General features: G+C 34.4%; 9 non-coding genes across 9 annotated transcripts; all 9 read left to right on the top strand.

The window, feature by feature from the left end:
• The first annotated feature begins 9,148 nt into the window (after positions 1–9,148).
• TRNAE-UUC lies at positions 9,149–9,220 on the top strand. The gene has a single exon. It is a non-coding gene; the product is annotated as a tRNA-Glu (tRNA).
• A 1,277-nt stretch (positions 9,221–10,497) lies between these two features.
• On the top strand, positions 10,498–10,570 carry TRNAF-GAA. Its single transcript has one exon. It is a non-coding gene; the product is annotated as a tRNA-Phe (tRNA).
• Positions 10,571–10,648: 78 nt separating this feature from the next.
• On the top strand, positions 10,649–10,720 carry TRNAE-UUC. The gene has a single exon. It is a non-coding gene; the product is annotated as a tRNA-Glu (tRNA).
• A 1,383-nt stretch (positions 10,721–12,103) lies between these two features.
• On the top strand, positions 12,104–12,176 carry TRNAF-GAA. Its single transcript has one exon. It is a non-coding gene; the product is annotated as a tRNA-Phe (tRNA).
• Positions 12,177–12,254: 78 nt separating this feature from the next.
• TRNAE-UUC lies at positions 12,255–12,326 on the top strand. Its single transcript has one exon. It is a non-coding gene; the product is annotated as a tRNA-Glu (tRNA).
• A 57-nt stretch (positions 12,327–12,383) lies between these two features.
• TRNAE-UUC lies at positions 12,384–12,455 on the top strand. Its single transcript has one exon. It is a non-coding gene; the product is annotated as a tRNA-Glu (tRNA).
• A 1,321-nt stretch (positions 12,456–13,776) lies between these two features.
• TRNAF-GAA lies at positions 13,777–13,849 on the top strand. Its single transcript has one exon. It is a non-coding gene; the product is annotated as a tRNA-Phe (tRNA).
• A 2,885-nt stretch (positions 13,850–16,734) lies between these two features.
• Positions 16,735–16,807, top strand: TRNAF-GAA. Its single transcript has one exon. It is a non-coding gene; the product is annotated as a tRNA-Phe (tRNA).
• A 1,063-nt stretch (positions 16,808–17,870) lies between these two features.
• TRNAF-GAA lies at positions 17,871–17,943 on the top strand. Its single transcript has one exon. It is a non-coding gene; the product is annotated as a tRNA-Phe (tRNA).
• The last annotated feature ends 1,943 nt before the right edge of the window (positions 17,944–19,886 follow it).

Genomic DNA, 19,886 nt, shown 5'->3' with positions numbered 1-19,886 from the left:
CTCAAAGGAGAACCAACGAGTCTAGTGCAACAAAACCTCATAGGAATATGGGAAGAATTCCGAGAATTGGGGCTGGGAGATTATATCCCTCAGAAGAAGATTGGTCGCTAGAAATCAAACCATGGACCAAGTCCAGATTTGCTCTATTTCATAGAATCAAGTAACTATCAGCTTCCCAACCCGCACCGAATCATTATTCGAAAGTGCGTTATGATTATAAAGTTTTTAATGGTTACAAATCACCTACTCTTGGATCAGTGGGATCTAGGTGGATTTGGATGCCAAAAATTACTAACACAAAAGGACCCAAACAAGTATGGGTACCTAAAAGAAATTAATATTTTTTGCAGGAAGTTTGGTATTTCGATAGCGGATGCTCTCGACACATGACCGGCAATAAAGCTAGTCTAGTTGAATTCAAAAGTATCGAAGGACCAAAAGTAGTTTTCGGTGGAAACGATCGATATGGAATGACAAAAGGAACCGGCGCAATTGTGAAAAATGGTCTACGAATTGATGACGTATCTTATGTCGAAGGATTAAAATTTAACTTGTTTAGTACAAGTCAATTTTGCGACAAAGGTTATCTCGTAGAATTCTACAAATGCAAATGTCAAGTCAAAGACGAATCCACGAAAGAAGTCGTACTCGCCGGATCAAGAAAGAAAAACATGTATGTTGTAGATTGGAGTACAACAAAAGATTCTGTATGCTTGATGGAAAATAATTCGAATGAAGCTAGTTGGGAATGACACAGAAGGCTAAATCATTTGAATTTCAAAGCTATCAACAAGCTTGCCAAAAAGAAGTTAGTCGAATGACTACCCAATATTGTGTTCAAGAAAGATCAAGTATGTGACGCATGCCAGAAAGGAAAACAAATCAAAGCATCATTCAAAGCCAAAGCTCAAGAGTCAACATCAAGACCCTTAAGTCTACTGCACATGGATTTATTTGGTCCAGTAGACCCAGTAAGTATAAGTAGTAAGAAATATACTTTGGTTGTTGTTGATGATTTTTCTAGGTACACATGGACAATATTCATAAAGAAAAAGAGTGAAGTTGAATCAAAGTTGCCGGAGCTGCTAAAGCAACTACAAGTCGAAAAAGATATGAAGATTGCAACAATTCGAACCGATCGAGGAACCGAATTTGTGAATGGCGTGATTCAATCCTATTGCAATTCACAAGGGATTCTACATCAACTATCTGCCGCACGAACGCCGCAACAAAATGGAGTAGCTGAAAGAAGAAACAGGACACTCAAAGAATCTGGATGTGTCATGATATCAGCCGCCGAACTACCAAAGAGATTTTGGGCAGAAGCTATCAATACGGCGTGCTAGACTCAAAATCACAGTCTAATCCACAAGTCATATAACAAAACACCATATGAATTATGGAAAGGGAGGAAACCCAACCTCACGTATTTTCATACATTTGGGTGTAAATGTTTTGTACTTGTTAATGGAAAGTCCTATTTAAAGACTTTTGACGAACGTGCGAACGAAGGAATATTCTTGGGATATTCATCCACCAGCAAGGCGTACAGAATATTCAACAAGTCAACAATGGTGGTAGAAGAATCAATTCATGTTTTGTTCGACGAAAGCAACAACAAAGAAATCAAAGATAAGGGAAGTAATTCTAAATTAAATTATTCTAACAATATTTTTGAGGAAAATATGGTGCAGGATTTCGAAGAAACTAATAACATGGGTACTCATCAATTTGAGTCAATACCCACTGTGGCACGTGAAGTACCAACCGTGACCGCACCCGATGTTGAACCCGAAATGGAAGAAATCCCAGTAGATGAACCCGAAGATGCACCCGTCAACAATTCACAACAAGTGGAATCACAACAAGTATTCCAACAAGAAGGAAACTCTGAGAATCCAACAAGTTTGCAACCAAATCGAAAATGGCTAAGAAGTCACACACATGAATTAGTCATTGGAAATCCAAGTGATGGAGTAAACGCGATCATCTACTAGGAACCAACAACAAGATGCAATGTTCTCATGCTTTCTATCACAACTGGAGCCAAAAGAAATTGACGAAGCATTAGCCGATCCAAGTTGGATAGATGCCATGCAAGAGGAATTAGATCAATTCAAGCGCAACAACGTATGGAAACTTGTTCCAAGACTAACGCACCAAAATGTAATTGGCACCAAATGGGTCTTTAGGAACAAAGCAAACGAAGATGGCGTCATTGTTAGGAATAAAGCAAGATTAGTTGCGAAGGGATATTCACAAGAAGAAGGCATAGATTTTGATGAGACATTTGCCCCTGTCGCACGACTCGAAGCAATCCGGATATTCCTAGCATACGCAGCGCACAAGAATTTCATCGTATATCAAATGGACGTAAAGAGCGCATTTCTTAATGGCTTACTTGAAGAAGAAGTTTACGTCAAACAACCACCCGGTTTTGAGGTAAAAGACGTTGGTGATCAAGTCTACAAATTAAAGAAGACATTGTATGGGTTAAAACAAGCTCCGCGAGCTTGGTACGACACCTTGTCAATGTTCTTAATTAGTTGTGGATTCACCAAAGGTCTAGTCGATAAAACCCTCTTTAGAATTCAAGAAAATAATCACATTTTATTAGTACAAATTTATGTTGATGACATTATCTTTGGAAGTTCTGATAAATCTTTATGTGAGAAATTTTCTAAGCTCATGCAGAACAGGTTCGAGATGAGTATGATGGGAGAATTAAATTACTTTTTGGGACTGCAAGTCAAGCAACTTGAAGAAGGAATTTTCATAAATCAAGCCAAGTACACAAGAGATCTTATCAAGAAATTTGGCATAGATGGAAAATCCTCAGTCAAAATTCCCATGAGTACTTCTCAAAAATTAGACAAAGATGATGAAGGCAAAGACGTTGATCAAACGATGTATTGAGGGATGATTGGATCGTTACTATACTTAACCGCAAGCAGACCAGACATATCCTACTCGGTTGGCGTATGTGCAAGATTCCAATTAAAGCCCAAAGAAAGTCATCTGATTGCAACAAAGAAGATAATTCGATATTTAAAGGGAACAATCAATGTGGGATTATGGTATCCCAAAGAAGGAGATGTTACACTAACTGGTTATTCAGATGCAGATTTTGCAGGGTGTAAAATAGACCGAAAAAGTACCTCAGGGACATGCCAGTTCTTAGGGGGAAGATTGGTCTCTTGGTTCAGCAAGAAACAAAACTCCATAGCTACGAGCACTGCCGAGGCCGAATATATTGCAGCTGGGAGTTGTTGTGCACAAATTTTGTGGATGAAGCAACAATTGTTGGACTATGGGATTAAATGCGAAAATGTTAGTATTTTATGTGATAATACAAGCGCAATTGCAATAACCCAAAATCCAGTGCTCCACTCGCGAACCAAACACATCGACGTTCGACATCACTTTATACGAGACCACGTCGAGAAGAAAGATTTGAAGATCGATCATGTTCCCACAGAAAATCAAATTGCCGACATTCTCACAAAACCGTTGTGTGAATCTCGTTTTGCAACTCTAAGGCACGAAATGGGAATGATCGAAATGAGCTAAGTATTTCGAAACTTTTAAATTCGAAAAATGTGTGTACGTGATTTGCATGAAATTTGTTACCTATGTGTTCTACGTGATTTAATTTAATTAATGTGTTATAATTTATTTGTGTACATGTTAGTAATTTTATCTTACGAACTTAGGTACGTAGAATTTTGATTTATTGTTAAAAGGGATATAAAAGTTAGGGGGAATGCATAATGATAGTGGAGGGATTATATGATTTAGGGGGAATGTACTGCTAAGCTATGCTAAAAGTTGATAACAGTGCATGCAAATTGATTTGTCAGTCTGAATGATCAGCAGCTTTATTTTAATTTTCACCTGCTTAAGTCAATTTGATGTGATTCTTTTTAAAATTAAGAAATGTATCTGGCATCAATTTTTGATCTTATCTGTTTAAATTAATTGGTCAATCAATTTTTAATTCTCAGATTTATCAGATATTGAAATTAAATTGTTAGCATGAATAGATTTATTGCACTAACAATTTTGTGTCGAAGAAATTTTTGCTCCATGAACATCTACAGGTGGCAGCCAATTAAAGCTCAATTTTTGGCGCTATGTACCCACAAATGGAATATTAAAATCTGAGTTGGCAAATTTAAATCAGTGAAAGTTCGAAGTTGCCCTCAATTGTTCTACAATCTCTCTCTGTCCACTAAAGGGCAAAATGGTAATTTTGCTAGGCATTTATTTTGCCTCCAAGAGAAAAAGAAGAAAGAAGATCATCTCCCTCTTCCTCCCTCTCTCACCGCCGGCGCATGAAAGAAGAAGAAGAAGAGCTTGAAAATCTCCAAATTCAAACAAACCCATCCCAAATTTCCCACAAAAATCTCTTCTACACACAAATACCCATTACCCACCCTCACCATTGATCTTGAAACCTCTCACAAACAAAAACCCACTCCCCTCAACCATTTTTTTTTCGGACTGCCGAAACCCCACCCAAAAACCCCACCTCAAATTAATCCTAATTTGTGTTCTATCAAGATGGAAGGAGCTTAAAATCCAATTGGAGCCGAAGGATCGAGGAAAACAACACGGGTGATATGAGGGATGATCTTGGACCTTGAAGATTACAACAAGTTTGTCCAAAACAGAGACTTGGGGGTAAAAATCTTAACCTCTCTTGAAACTAGTGGGTTATTGAATTTTTGCTCATTCAAGTATGATGGTTTCTATCTAAATGAAGTAGTAGAATTTTATAAACATGCATATGTCGAAAATGGTGTTATAAAATCTACTGTTGGAGGAATTGTGTTGACAATTGGGTTAGATGATGTGAGAACTAAATTTGGTTTGGAGGAGAAATTGTTGAAAGTTGAAGATCACGGCTTTGATTTAAATGATTTTTGGAGTGAAATTAGACACGAAACCGCACAAGTCGTGGCGTGTAACAATGGCTTTAAGGTGATGTTGAAGCATGAATTTGGTATGCTACTTGATATTGTGCATAAAACTATTGAGTGCAAATATTCTAGTAGGAATTATTTTACAAAGAAGAATTTTCCTTTGATGCATGCCATTGTGAAAAATGTTGTCGTAGATTGGGGAAGATTTATATATGGCCGAATGGTTGATCAAATTCGTTTAGCAAAACCATTGGTGAATGGATGGTTTCCAAATGACATTGGGTATGGTTTTGTTGTTGGGGAGTTGTTGAAGTCTAAAGGTGTTGCCCTACTCAAATCAAAACCCATACAAAACCAAAATTATCTATTTTGAACCCCAAACCCGGTTGATCCTTCCCTAGCCAATATTCGAAAACGAAAACCGGCAAACACATCAACCCATTCCTTGACCAAAAAGCCTCTTTCTATCCGAGCATCTAGCCACGGGGAATCAAATACTCACGAGAGGGCTAGTGATGATGCTTGTAGCCATCCTCGTGTCACCCTTCCCACACCCGTAACCCACACCCCAAACCCGAATGAATAGGAAAGAATTCCAAGCAAGGTTGGAAGTGTTGATGATATTCCAACTTATGGGGCAAGTAGTGAGTTGTTAAAGGAATTTGAAAGTGTGAAAGTTTGGAGGAATTGGAGATTAAGTGATCACAATTCGGTTGCTACATCAATAGGGCCGAATACTCTAGAGTTAGAGGAGTTTGCTCTAACGTGGATTAGAACAAGAAATCTTGCTACCGCGACAAGGCTATCGGTGATTAATGAATGCTTTGTTAAGAAAGTTGCCATTAGTCGGGGCAAGAAAGTGGCTGAAGAAGTTCCCAAAAATTCCGTTGAGACAATAGATGGATTTGCTCGAGATGATATTGCCCGAGCATTAGTTCTTTCAAGACAAGAAGTGCACGGTATACCGGGAGAAGCATCACATTTGAAGGAGACCGAAGGTGGAAGCTTGCAAGAATTGGACCCATTTCCTTCGCACATTGGGGATGATAATCTAAGTTTTGATGCTATTTCACCCCACACGGCTACGGATGTGACTAATTCCATGAATTAAAATTTGGAAGAAATTGTTAGTGATGAAAATCGAATGGAGGAACAAGAAAATGTGCTACGTGCCGAGCCGTGGAGGAACAAGAAATTGAAGTGTCACCATTGCCATTAAGCCGTGCTGAGCCAATTAATTTAGCCACTACCGAACCAATGGAGCATACACTTGATGAGCCCTTGTGTCTTGACAATGCACCATACGTGGAACCACCATCCATGCCGAGACAACCACGAGAGGAACCACACAAGGAGGTACATTCTTCATCCATTAATATTGATGCTTTGAAAGAAAATATTATTGGAGATGTACGTAAGGAAATTCAAGAATTGAGGGGAGATGTCTTTCAAGAGTTTGAGAAAGTCCAAAATCAATTTGGTAATGTTGATACCAAATTAGATGACTTTCACAAGAAAGCTTATGAAAGGGCCGAATCCTTGTTACTCGGACAAGGATCAATGCAAGGCGACATGGCCACAATGTCTACTAAGCAAGAAGAGCAAAATAGGGAAGTCTTGAAGATGTTCCTTGACTTAGGGAAAAAAGGAACGGAGTGTGAATCGAGGCTACGATTGGTGGAGAGTCAATTGAAAGCTCTACTACACCAAGTTAGCGTGAACAATGATCTATTAATTGGAGTCCAAACAAGCCAATTCAAGACAAAGCTTTGGCAAGTTTCCAAAGTTATATGGATGCTGCCGAAAAGGGGGAAAGAGCTACAGGTGCCCCAAGCCATTTGGTGAATCATTTGATTGGACCATCGTCACAACGGCCACTAGTCGAGCTTATTCGACCTCCAGGAGCACCGAGAGGAGCCACACCCACACCGAAGGTTCAAGGCCGAGGAAAAAGGGGAAATTGTTAGGAATATATTGTATAAGTTTTGATGAGCCAAATGTATTTTGTAGACCCCAATTTTATTTTATTTAAGTTAGTTCTGGTTCACAAAGTATAGTGCACCACTGCCATGAAGCCTACATGAAGTCTACGTGAAAGCAGTTTGAAGGAAGAATAAATGAAAGCGGGATCATAGCTTAACACATTTATGAAGCATCAAGTCATCAAAGGTTGAGATGGACGAGATGGTGGAAGACTTGTTGAAGCATGCCTAATGTAAGTTGATCCACAGTTCGATTCTTATTGGAAGTAATTTTGGTGTAAAGATGAATTGTTATCGTGAAGTAGCAATATCAGGAGATGATGTCACAAAGAAAATATCATGATAGTAATACCAGGTAATACTATCATGAAAGAACAATTTTATATCATGATAGTTAAAATTATCGGATGATGATGTCACTACTATCGGGTGATAACGTCACAGTGTGGTATGGCCAGTGGAGAACACGTGGAAGAGACAAGACAAAAGAATTTAAGTCTTGGATTGTATCAATTGGTTACTCAGCTGAGATGGAAGAAACCTTGCCAATTAAAGCAAATGGTTCACAGTTTGATTCCCACTCAAAGCAATTTTATGAAAACATGATATTGGTCCATGATATACAACGGAATGTGATATCTGGTCCATGATATAAAATGGAACATGATATCAGGTCCATGATACAAAGTGGAACATGATAGCTAGCTCATGATATGAAATGGAACATGATATATATAGTCCATGATACAAGGTGGAACATGATACACTATTGGGACATAACATCATCAAAAGGAGCTATGACATCATGATAGAATTGGACAGAAACATTCTTTTGAAGCTCTGTTTCTGCAGAAGAAGTCGAAGGAGAAGAAGAAGCTGATATACGAAGGAAATCTTTTTAATAGTCAAGCAAGAATCAGCAGATAAATTATTTGATCAACTTGGCACATCAGATCAATAATTCAACAAAAGTCATGCCAGGGAAATTAAAATTTGGAGGCTACCCATTCCAAAGAAAAGCTTTGTCAGATTAAAGGAGAGCAACGGCAAGATTTCTCAAAATCTTCTGACAGACGGCGAAATGATTTTTGCAGACCAAGTTGGCATAATTATTTGATCAACTACAATTCAAATTGGACGATCAAGATCAAAAGGTGATCAACGGGCAAATAGCTTTCTTTGGCTATAAAACGCCCAAGCAGACTTGAAGACAGGAACAACTTGAATACGGCTGAAAAACAAAGTGAAAAGCAAGCAATATTCAAATTAGCCAAGAAGCAATATATTTAGCTATACACGATTAAATTCAAGTCTGAGTGGGAGAAAATTATTTCATTGTAAAACCCAGTTGGAGTGTAGCTTTGTGCGTAGCACTCGGTTGTAAAGGGTAGAGTAACAAGAGGAGCTTGTGAAAACCCGGTGAGAGCGTAGCTTTGTGCGTAGTTCTCGTGGTGTAGGAGTACAGCTTGGCGCGAAGTACTCGGGAAGGCGGAGTATCAAGAGGAGCTTGCGAAAAACCTTGGTGGATTGTAGCTTTGTGCGAAGCACTCAGAGAAGTGTCGTTGGGCACTTATTCACTATTGTATCTGGGTGATCGAAGAATAGTGAATTTCCTCCTTGAAGTGAAAGGAGAAGAGTGGACTAGGAGGATTACACCACCTCTGAACCACTATAAATCTCTCTCTCTATTTGCTTACTGCTCATATATATTTCGTGCATGCTTATATTATCTGTGAACTAACCCGTTACGGTTTATTGCGTATTTTTATCTGTCTAGGTTTGATAGTAACCTCGTTTGCAAGCAAGTGAAATTTTATATACATCATCCTACATCTATTTTAAGTGTTTCTAACGTGATGCATGTATAGAATCTCTCTTTGAGCACTACACAATTAAAGCATAACACTTTGCCGTTACATTTTCCGCTGTGCACACTCTAAGTTGTTATACTTTTTTATGCTTGTTACTTAGAGTTGAAGTTACCAAAGTGTTGTTTGCAAAAGAAGTTTAAAAAGTTAGAGAAGTCTATTCACCCCCCCCCCCCCTCTAGACTTCTCGCCACCCTTTCGGGACCAACAGGGGATAACTCAGTTGGGAGAGCGTCAGACTGAAGATCTGAAGGTCACGTGTTCGATCCACGTTCACCGCAACTTAGTTTGTATGGTTTCAAAATGTAAACCATACAATTATAAGTTAATAATTTGCAATAGATGATTTTCAACAGATGATCTGTGGAAGTGTTCCGTTGTCGTCCAGCGGTTAGGATATCTGGTTTTCACCCAGGAGACCCGGGTTCAATTCCCGGCAACGGAAGATTTCATGTCTATCAATTTAGAGAAGATTTGTAGTGCAAAGTATGGTTTAATGTATTTGTTTAGACGTCTCGGGTTTGCTTCCCAAGTCATGTTGCCAATATAATAAACCAAACATTGCTTAAATACAATTTCCTTTATTTCTTTCTTTATAAATAAAATCAATCTATAAAAGTAATATCGTTAAAAATATCTCATAGAGATATTTTAAATTCACTCATATTGATATATTTTTTCAATATATTCTTACAATAAACGTGTGATATAGTAGTAATATTGATAACCTATGATAACTTACTGTACCTACAATAGTGGGTTAATGAGTATGCGTTGGTAATTTAATGAACTTGTAATAATGTTTCGGACGAGCATATATGACTTAATGAACTTGAGGTGGTGACTTTTTTCTTTTCTTTTTTTTTTTCAGGACTTGCTGTAGTGACTTAATCAACTTGCAATTGTAATTTAACGAACATGCAATAATATCTAGATAAACTTGTAAATTTACTTAATGGAATTGTAATAATAGTAACTAAAAGAACCTACAATTAGGGGTGGGAATTTCGATTGACAGTTCAGGTCCTTTTTTTCCTCGATTTGATTTATATTTTTTCAGTTTTGAAAAGACAAAACCATTCTATTTAACATTGTAGTTTAGTTTGGTTCGGTCGATTTGAGAACGTTAACATTCTCTAGTTCTTTAGCGCAATTAATTAATTAATTAATTTTTATTAATTCAACATTTAAAATCCAATCAACACGAAAACGATGCATATCTAAAATTTCTCAATCAATAATGAGTCCGAACAACAACACAACACTACATATTTAAAAATCCAATGTCCAAACATAACACAAAACTTAATTCAAATTACGTGATACCGATCTACGTGTATAATAGTATAGTGTTGGTATATATACTCGGTTAATTTTCCAAATATAAAAACATTTAGTTACAGTTAGACACATAGATATGAAGAAAGGAAATGTCATAGTTTTTTATGCTTACATTAGACTTTATAATAATTATAGAGGTATTATTAAAGATGATTGGCTTTGGCTTGTGGCAACAATTGAATCATGCACAAGAGATGTTTGGTGTAGTGTAATGAAATCGGTTTGTTTCTCATGAACGTAATCATCGTGGCTATGTTTTAACTTTTAATCAGAGTTTGAAGACGCAATAATGACTATTCGAAGCAATATGTGGAACATAATAACTTATGGTTAAAAAAAGCTAAAAGTTCGTTTATTAAGAATGTAAAGTTCCTATGAAATGCGGGGATAGCTCAGTTGGGAAAGTGTTAGACTGAAGATTTGAAGGTCACGTGTTCGATCCACGTTCACCCCAACTTAGTTTGAATGGTTTCAAAATGTAAACCATACAAGTATAAGTAAATAATTTCCAACAGATGATCCATGGAAGCATTCCGTTGTCGTCCAGCGGTTAGGATATCTGGTTTTCACCCAGGAGACCCGGGTTCAATTCCCCGCAACGGAAGAGTGTTCCATTGTCACCCAGGAGACCCGGGTTCAATTCCCCGCAACGGAAGAGCGTTCCGTTGTCGTCTAGCGGTTAGGATATCTGGTTTTCACCCAGGAGACCCGGGTTCATGTCTATCAATTTAGAGAAGATTTGTAGTGCAAAGTATGGTTTAATGTATTTGTTTAGACGTGTCGGGTTTGCTTCCCAAGTCATGTTGCCAATATAATAAACCAAACATTGCTTAAATACAATTTCCTTTATTTCTTTCTTTATAAATAAAATCAATCTATAAAAGTAATATCGTTAAAAATATCTCATAGAGATATTTTAAATTCACTCATATTGATATATTTTTTCAATATATTCTTACAATAAACGTGTGATATAGTAGTAATATTGATAACCTATGATAACTTACTGTACCTACAATAGTGGGTTAATGAGTATGCGTTGGTAATTTAATGAACTTGTAATAATGTTTCGGACGAGCATATATGACTTAATGAACTTGAGGTGGTGACTTTTTTCTTTTCTTTTTTTTTTTCAGGACTTGCTGTAGTGACTTAATCAACTTGCAATTGTAATTTAACGAACATGCAATAATATCTAGATAAACTTGTAAATTTACTTAATGGAATTGTAATAATAGTAACTAAAAGAACCTACAATTAGGGGTGGGAATTTCGATTGACAGTTCAGGTCCTTTTTTTCCTCGATTTGATTTATATTTTTTCAGTTTTGAAAAGACAAAACCATTCTATTTAACATTGTAGTTTAGTTTGGTTCGGTCGATTTGAGAACGTTAACATTCTCTAGTTCTTTAGCGCAATTAATTAATTAATTAATTTTTATTAATTCAACATTTAAAATCCAATCAACACGAAAACGATGCATATCTAAAATTTCTCAATCAATAATGAGTCCGAACAACAACACAACACTACATATTTAAAAATCCAATGTCCAAACATAACACAAAACTTAATTCAAATTACGTGATACCGATCTACGTGTATAATAGTATAGTGTTGGTATATATACTCGGTTAATTTTCCAAATATAAAAACATTTAGTTACAGTTAGACACATAGATATGAAGAAAGGAAATGTCATAGTTTTTTATGCTTACATTAGACTTTATAATAATTATAGAGGTATTATTAAAGATGATTGGCTTTGGCTTGTGGCAACAATTGAATCATGCACAAGAGATGTTTGGTGTAGTGTAATGAAATCGGTTTGTTTCTCATGAACGTAATCATCGTGGCTATGTTTTAACTTTTAATCAGAGTTTGAAGACGCAATAATGACTATTCGAAGCAATATGTGGAACATAATAACTTATGGTTAAAAAAAGCTAAAAGTTCGTTTATTAAGAATGTAAAGTTCCTATGAAATGCGGGGATAGCTCAGTTGGGAAAGTGTTAGACTGAAGATTTGAAGGTCACGTGTTCGATCCACGTTCACCCCAACTTAGTTTGAATGGTTTCAAAATGTAAACCATACAAGTATAAGTAAATAATTTCCAACAGATGATCCATGGAAGCATTCCGTTGTCGTCCAGCGGTTAGGATATCTGGTTTTCACCCAGGAGACCCGGGTTCAATTCCCCGCAACGGAAGAGTGTTCCATTGTCACCCAGGAGACCCGGGTTCAATTCCCCGCAACGGAAGAGCGTTCCGTTGTCGTCTAGCGGTTAGGATATCTGGTTTTCACCCAGGAGACCCGGGTTCAATTCCCCGCAACGGAAGATTTCATGTCTATCAATTTAGAGAAGATTTGTAGTGCAAAGTATGGTTTAATGTATTTGTTTAGACATCTCGGGTTTGCTTCCCAAGTCATGTTGCCAATATAATAAACCAAACATTGCTTAAATACATTTTCCTTTATTTCTTTCTTTATAAATAAAATCAATCTATAAAAGTAATATCGTTAAAAATATCTCATAGAGATATTTTAAATTCACTCATACTGATATATTTTTTCAATATATTCTTACAATAAACGTGTGATATAGTAATAATATAGATAACCTATGATAACTTACTGTACCTACAATAGTGGGTTAATGAGTTTGCGTTGGAAATTTAATGAACTTGTAATAATATTTCGGACGAGCATATATGACTTAATGAACTTGTAGTGGTGACTTTTTTCTTTTTTTTTTTATTTTTTCAAAGGACTCGCTGTAGTGACTTAATCAACTTGCAATTGTAATTTAACGAAGATTCAATAATATCTAGATAAACTAGTAAATTTACTTAATGGAATTGTAATAATAATAACTAAAAGAACCTACAATTACGGGTGGGAATTTCGATTGACAGTTCGGGTCCTTTTTTTCCTCGGTTTGATTTATATTTTTTCAGTTTTGAAAAGACGAAACCATTCTATTTAACATTGTAGTTTAGTTTGGTTCGGTCGATTTGAGAACATTAACATTCTCTAGTTCTTAAGCGCAATTAATTAATTAATTAATTTTTATTAATTTAACATTTAAAATCCAATTAACACGAAAACGATGCATATCTCAAATTTCTAAATCAATAATGAGTCCGAACAACAACACAACACTACATATTTAAAAATCCAATGTCCAAACATAACACAAAACTTAATTCAAATTACATGATACCGATCTACGTGTATAATAGAAATATAAAATCGGGATTTAGAAAATTGAGAATTTAGTAATTTGTAATTAGTATATACACTCGGGTAATTTTCCAAATATAAAAACATTTAGTTACAGTTAGACACATAGATATGATGAAAGGAAATGTCATAGTTTTTTATGCTTACATTAGACTTTATAATAATTATAGAGGTATTATTAAAGATGATTGACTTTGGTTTCTGGCTACAATTGAATCATGCACAAGAGATGTTTGGTGTAGTGTAATGAAATCGGTTTGTTTCTCATGAACGTAATCATCGTGGCTATGTTTTAACTTTTAATCAGAGTTTGAAGACGCAATAATGACTATTCGAAGCAATATGTGGAACATAATAACTTATGGTTAAAAAAAGCTAAAAGTTCGTTTATTAAGAATGTAAAGTTCCTATGAGATGCGGGGATAGCTCAGTTGAGAGAGCGTCAGACTGAAGATCTGAAGGTCACGTGTTCGATCCACGTTCACCGCAACTTAGTTTGTATGGTTTCAAAATGTAAACCATACAATTATAAGTTAATAATTTGCAATAGATGATTTTCAACAGATGATCTGTGGGAGTGTTCCGTTGTCGTCCAGCGGTTAGGATATCTGGCTTTAGTACAAATATAATAAACCAAACATTGCTTAAAAACATTTTCCTTTATTTCTTTCTTTATAAATAAAATCAATCTATAAAAGTAATATCGTTAAAAATATCTCATAGAGATATTTTAAATTCACTCATATTAATATATTTTTTCAATATATTCTTACAATAAACGTGTGATATAGTAATAATATAGATAACCTATGATGACTTACTGTATCTACAATAGTGGGTTAATGAGTATGCGTTGGTAATTTAATGAACTTGTAATAATGTTTCGGACGAGCATATATGTCTTAATGAACTTGTAGTGGTGACTTTTTTTTCTTTTCAAAGGACTTGCTGTAGTGACTTAATCAACTTGCAATTGTAATTTAACGAACATGCAATAATATCAAGATAAACTTCTAAATTTACTTAATGGAATTGTAATAATAGTAACTAAAAGAACCTACAATTAGGGGTGGGAATTTCGATTTACAGTTCGGGTACTTTTTTTCCTCGGTTTGATTTATATTTTTTCAGTTTTGAAAAGACGAAACCATTCTGTTTATCATTGTAGTTTAGTTTGGTTCGGTCGATTTGAGAACGTTAACATTCTCTAGTTCTTTAGCGCAATTAATTAATTAATTTTTATGAATTTAACATTTAAAATCCAATCAACACGAAAACAATGCATATCTCAAATTTCTCAATCAATAACGAGTCCGAACAACAACACAACACTACATATTTAAAAATCCAATGTCCAAACATAACACAAAATTTAATTCAAATTACATGATACCGATCTAAGTGTATAATAGAAATATAAAATTTGGATTTAGAAAATTGAGAATTTAGTAATTAGTAATTAGTATATATACTCGGGTAATTTTCCAAATATAAAAATATTTAGTTATAGTTAGATAAATAGATATGAAGAAAGGAAATGTCATAGTTTTTATGCTTACATTAGACTTTATAATAATTATAGAGGTATTATTAAAGATGATTGGCTTTGGCTTGTGGCAACAATTGAATCATGCACAAGAGATGTTTGGTGTAGTGTAATGAAATCGGTTTGTTTCTCATGAACGTAATCATCGTGGCTATGTTTTAACTTTTAATCAGAGTTTGATGACGCAATAATGACTATTCGAAGCAATATGTGGAACATAATAACTTATGGTTAAATAAAAGCTAAAAGTTCGTTTATTAAGAATGTAAAGTTCCTATGAGATGCGGGGATAGCTCCGTTGGGAGAGCGTCAGAATGAAGATCTGAAGGTCACGTGTTCGATCCATGTTCACCGCAACTTAGTTTGTATGGTTTCAAAATGTAAACAATACAATTATAAGTTAATAATTTGCAATAGATGATTTTCAACAGATGATCCGTGGAAGTGTTTCGTTGTCGTGCAGCGGTTAGGATATCTGGCTTTCACCCAGGAGACTCGGGTTCAATTCCCAACAACGAAAGATTTCATATCTATCAATTTAGAGAAGATTTGTAGTGCAAAGTATGGTTTAATGTATTTGTTTAGACGTCTCGGGTTTGCTTCCCAAGTCATGTTGCCAATATAATAAACCAAACATTGCTTAAATACATTTTCCTTTATTTCTTTCTTTATAAATAAAATCAATCTATAAAAGTAATATCGTTAAAAATATCTCATAGAGATATTTTAAATTCACTCATACTGATATATTTTTTCAATATATTCTTACAATAAACGTGTGATATAGTAATAATATAGATAACCTATGATAACTTACTGTACCTACAATAGTGGGTTAATGAGTTTGCGTTGGAAATTTAATGAACTTGTAATAATATTTCGGACGAGCATATATGACTTAATGAACTTGTAGTGGTGACTTTTTTTTTTTTTTCAAAGGACTTGCTGTAGTGACTTAATCAACTTGCAATTGTAATTTAACGAACACGCAATAATATCTAGATAAACTTGTAAATTTACTTAATGGAATTGTAATAATAGTAACTAAAAGAACCTACAATTAGGGGTGGGAATTTCGATTGACAGTTCGGGTCCTTTTTTTCCTCGGTTTGATTTATATTTTTTCAGTTTTGAAAAGACGAAACCATTCTATTTAACATTGTAGTTTAGTTTGGTTCGGTCGATTTGAGAACATTAACATTCTCTAGTTCTTAAGCGCAATTAATTAATTAATTAATTTTTATTAATTTAACATTTAAAATCCAATCAACACGAAAACGATGCATATCTCAAATTTCTAAATCAATAATGAGTCCGAACAACAACACACACTACATATTTAAAAATCCAATGTCCAAACATAACACAAAACTTAATTCAAATTACATGATACCGATCTACGTGTATAATAGAAATATAAAATCGGGATTTAGAAAATTGAGAATTTAGTAATTTGTAATTAGTAGATATACTCGGGTAATTTTCCAAATATAAAAACATTTAGTTACAGTTAGACACATAGATATGATGAAAGGAAATGTCATAGTTTTTTATGCTTACATTAGACTTTATAATAATTATAGAGGTATTATTAAAGATGATTGCTTTGGTTTCTGGCAACAATTGAATCATGCACAAGAGATGTTTGGTGTAGTGTAATGAAATCGGTTTGTTTCTCATGAACGTAATCATCGTGGCTATGTTTTAACTTTTAATCAGAGTTTGAAGACGCAATAATGACTATTCGAAGCAATATGTGGAACATAATAACTTATGGTTAAAAAAAGCTAAAAGTTCGTTTATTAAGAATGTGAAGTTCCTATGAGATTCGGGGATAGCTCAGTTGGAAGAGCGTCAGACTGAATATCTGAAGGTCACGTGTTCGATCCACGTTCACCGTAACTATAAGTTAATAATTTGTAATAGATGATTTTCAACAGATGTTCCGTTGTCGTCCAACGGTTAGGATATCTGGCTTTAGTACAAATATAATATGCTTAAATACATTTTCCTTTATTTCTTTCCTTATAAATAAAATCAATCTATAAAAGTAATATCGTTAAAAATATCTCTATGAGATATTTTAAATTCACTCATATTGATTTATTTTTTCAATATAGTCTTAAAATAAACGTGTGATATAGTAATAATATTGATAACCTATAATGACTTACTGTATCTACAATAGTGGGTTAATGAGTATGCGTTGGTAATTTAATGAACTTGTAATAATGTTTCGGACGAGCATATATGACTTAATGAACTTGTAGTGGTGACTTTTTTCTTTTCTTTTTTTTTTCAAAGGACTTGCTGTACTGACTTAATCAACTTGCAATTGTAATTTAACGAACATGCAATAATATGTAGATAAACTTTTCATGTCTATTAATTTAGAGAAGATTTGTAGTGCAATGTATGGTTTAATGTATTTGTTTAGACGTCTCGGGTTTGCTTCCCAAGTCATATTGCCAATATAATAAGCCAAACATTGTTTAAATACAAAACTTAATTCAAATTACATGATACCGATCTAAGTGTATAATAGAAATATAAAATCGGGATTCAGAAAATTGAGAATTTAGTAATTAGTAATTAGTATATATACTCGGGTAATTTTACAAATATAAAAACATTTAGTTATAGTTAGATACATAGATATGAAGAAAGGAAATGTCATAGTTTTTTATTCTTTCTTTAGACTTTATAATAATTATAGAGGTGTTATTAAAGATGATTGGCTTTGGCTTGTGGCAACAATTGAATCATGCACAAGAGATGTTTGGTGTAGTGTAATGAAATCGGTTTGTTTCTCATGAACGTAATCATCGTGGCTATGTTTTAACTTTTAATCAGAGTTTGAAGACGCAATAATGACTATTCGAAGCAATATGTGGAACATAATAACTTATGGTTAAATAAAACGCTAAAAGTTAGTTTATTAAGAATGTAAAGTTCCTATGAGATGCGGGGATAGCTCAGTTGGGAGAGCGTCAGACTGAAGATCTGAAGGTCACGTGTTCGATCCACATTCACCGCAACTTAGTTTGTATGGTTAAAAAATGTAAACCATACAATTATAAGTTAATAATTTGCAAGAGGTGATTTTCAACAGATGATCCGTGGAAGTGTTCCGTTGTTGTCCAGCGGTTAGGATATCTGGCTTTCCCCCAGGAGACCCGGGTTCAATTCCCGGCATAGGAAGATTTCATATCTATCAATTTAGAGAAGATTTGTAGTGCAAAGTATGGTTTAATGTATTATTTTTTTAGATGTCGCGGGTTTGCTTCTCAAGTCATGTTGCCAATATAATAAACCAAACATTGCTTAAATACATTTTCCTTTAATTGTTGCCAATATAATAAACCAAACATTGCTTAAGTACATTTTCCTTTATTTCTTTCTTTATAAATAAAATCAATCTATAAAAGTAATATCGTTAAAAATATCTATAGAGATATTTTAAATTCACTCATATTGATATATTTTTTCAATATATTCTTAAAATAAACCTGTGATATAGTAATAATATTGATAACCTATGATGACTTACGGTATCTACAATAGTGGGTTAATGAGTATGCGTTGGTAATTTAATGAATTTGTAATAATGTTTCGGACGAGCATATATGACTTAATGAACTTGTAGTGGTGACTTTTTTCTTTTCTTTTTTTTTTTTCGAAGGACTTGTTGTACTGACTTAATCAACTTGCAATTGTAATTTAACGAACATGCAATAATATCTAGATAAACTTTTCATGTCTATCAATTTAGAGAAGATTTGTAGTGCAAAGTATGGTTTAATGTATTTGTTTAGACGTCTCGGGTTTGCTTCCCAAGTCATATTGCCAATATAATAAGCCAAACATTGCTTAAATACAAAACTTAATTCAAATTACATGATACCGATCTAAGTCTATAATAGAAATATAAATTCGGGATTCAGAAAATTGAGAATTTAGTAATTAGTAATTAGTATATATACTCGGGTAATTTTCCAAATATAAAAACATTTAGTTATAGTTAGATACATAGATATGAAGAAAGGAAATGTCATAGTTTTTTATGCTTACTTTAGACTTTATAATAATTATAGAGGTGTTATTAAAGATGATTGGCTTTGGCTTGTGGCAACAATTTAATCATGCACAAGAGATGTTTGATGAGCCAAATGTATTTTGTAGACCCCAATTTTATTTTATTTAAGTCAGTTCTGGTTCACAAAGTATAGTGCACCACTGCCATGAAGCCTTCATGAAGTCTACGTGAAAGCAGTTTGAAGGAAGAATAAATGAAAGCGTGATCCTAGCTAAATACATTTATGAAGCACCAAGTTACCAAAGGTTGTGATGGACGAGATGGTAGAAGACTTGTTGAAGTATGCCTAATGTGAGATGATCCATAGTTTGATTCTTATTTGAAGTAATTTTTGTGTAAAGATGAATTGTTATCGTGAAGTAGCAATATCAGGAGATGATGTCACAAAGAAAATATCATGATAGTAATACCAGGTAATACTATCATGAAAGAACAATTTTATATCATGATAGTTAAAATTTTCGGATGATGATGTCACTACTATCGGGTGATGACGTCACAGTGTGGTATGGCCAGTAGAGAACACGTGGAAGAGACAAGACAAAAGAATTTAAGTCTTGGGTTGTATCAATTGGTTACCCAGCCAAGATGGAAGAAACCTTGCTAATTAAAGCAAATGGTCCATAGGTTGATTCCCACCTAAAGTACTTTTATGAAACCATGATATTGGTCCATGATATACAACGGAATGTGATATCTGGTCCATGATATAAAATGGAACATGATATCAGGTCCATGATACAAAGTGGAACATGATAGCTAGCTCATGATATGAAATGGAACATGATATATATAGTCCATGATACACTATTGGGACATAACATCATCAAAATGAGCTATGACATCATCATTCTTTTGAAGCTCTGTTTCTGCAGAAGAAGTCG

This window comes from Ipomoea nil, unplaced genomic scaffold (assembly GCF_001879475.1).
Source record: "Ipomoea nil cultivar Tokyo-kokei standard unplaced genomic scaffold, Asagao_1.1 scaffold2144, whole genome shotgun sequence".
Taxonomy (NCBI): domain Eukaryota; kingdom Viridiplantae; phylum Streptophyta; class Magnoliopsida; order Solanales; family Convolvulaceae; genus Ipomoea; species Ipomoea nil.
This window is presented reverse-complemented; position numbering and strand designations above follow the sequence as displayed.